The 1,350-nt window shown below is 49.9% G+C and overlaps 1 pseudogene; it reads right to left on the bottom strand.

Annotated features, from left to right (window-relative positions):
• Positions 1-218: 218 nt before the first annotated feature.
• LOC126253811 (5S ribosomal RNA) lies at positions 219-336 on the bottom strand (annotated as a pseudogene).
• Positions 337-1,350: the final 1,014 nt, after the last annotated feature.

Genomic DNA, 1,350 nt, shown 5'->3' on the forward strand with positions numbered 1-1,350 from the left:
TTTGCCAGGGAAGGGTGTGATGGGGTTAAAGCACTCCGTCTTCAGGCCACAAGTGGCCCATCGGGACCATGCGACCGCCGTGTCATCCTCAGCTGAGGATGCGGATAGGAAGGGCGTGTGGTCAGCACACCGCTCTCCCGGTCGTTACGATGGTTTTCTGTGACCGGAGCCGCTACTATTCGCAGTTTGCATCACGAGGCTGAGTGCACCCCGAAAAATGGCAACAGCGCACGGCGGCCCGGATGGTCACCCACCCAAGTGCCGGCCACGCCCGACAGCGCTTAACTTCGGTGATCTGACGGGAACCGGTGTATCCACTGTGGCAAGGCCGTTGCCGTGATGGGGTTAGCTATTAAAAAATCTACTGAAAGGTGGAGAATTGCTACTGACGATTTAAATTCACTCGAACCCGGCTGTGAATCTCGCGCGGCCCACAAAGATTCTAACTGCGCCACCATTCCTCATGACGTAACTTCTGTTGAGCATTTTTCTCTAACAAGCGGTTATACTATCACTAGTAGTAATTCACATTGTGTCTAGCATATTTGCGCAAATTACCACTATCCTGTATGTATACCAAAAATATCTCCAAGATACACCAAACAGGAAAAATACCATTTACCTTGTACGAAACGAGAGTCAGTTACTACTTTTGCCTGATCATCACCCAGCTACACTCAATACAGGCCTGTGCTGCATGACCATACCGTCTACAAGTAGAACAACTTACCGTTACAAACTTTATGTATGGTTCACTATGACCCATTAAAATACAAATAGCACATCTCGCTGGTACCGAGTACGTTTCTTTACAATTGTCTCTAAAGTCTGATAAATCAGCTGGCTCAGTTGGTTTTGTGTTAGATACATTTGACGTAGCACATCCATCAATACGCCTAAATTCTGCCCCATCAGAAAGAAAGAAAATGTTTTCTGTTCTCACCGCGTTGCGGTTGCTGCTGCTCAGTATGGACGCTGTAGAGGTAAACCGCTGCGTCCGAATTCCAGGCGCTGGAGTCGAACACTTCCTATGCCAAATTCTCAGACGACTGCGTCGGAGTGCACACTTCTGACAACAGTTTACGGAGGGGCCGAGCGGAGACTCCTCTGCATGAAGTGAGGACAGCAGCTGAGTACCTGTGAAGCGTCTCTGACGCCAGTAACACAAGTTCAGTTATTTATTAACCATGTTTACGATCGCCTTGTTCCACACCGGCCTTGTATGCCTCATTCAGTTGCTGATGTTTGCCGGGGCAGCTCCTCGTCTGCAGGCCCAGGCGAAGAGAGAATGACGTCGCACTGTGGCGCGCTGCCTGCGCCGCTATGGTCCAGCACGAATGGTCTCGTTCT

Source organism: Schistocerca nitens, chromosome 4 (genome assembly GCF_023898315.1).
Source record: "Schistocerca nitens isolate TAMUIC-IGC-003100 chromosome 4, iqSchNite1.1, whole genome shotgun sequence".
NCBI lineage: Eukaryota > Metazoa > Arthropoda > Insecta > Orthoptera > Acrididae > Schistocerca > Schistocerca nitens.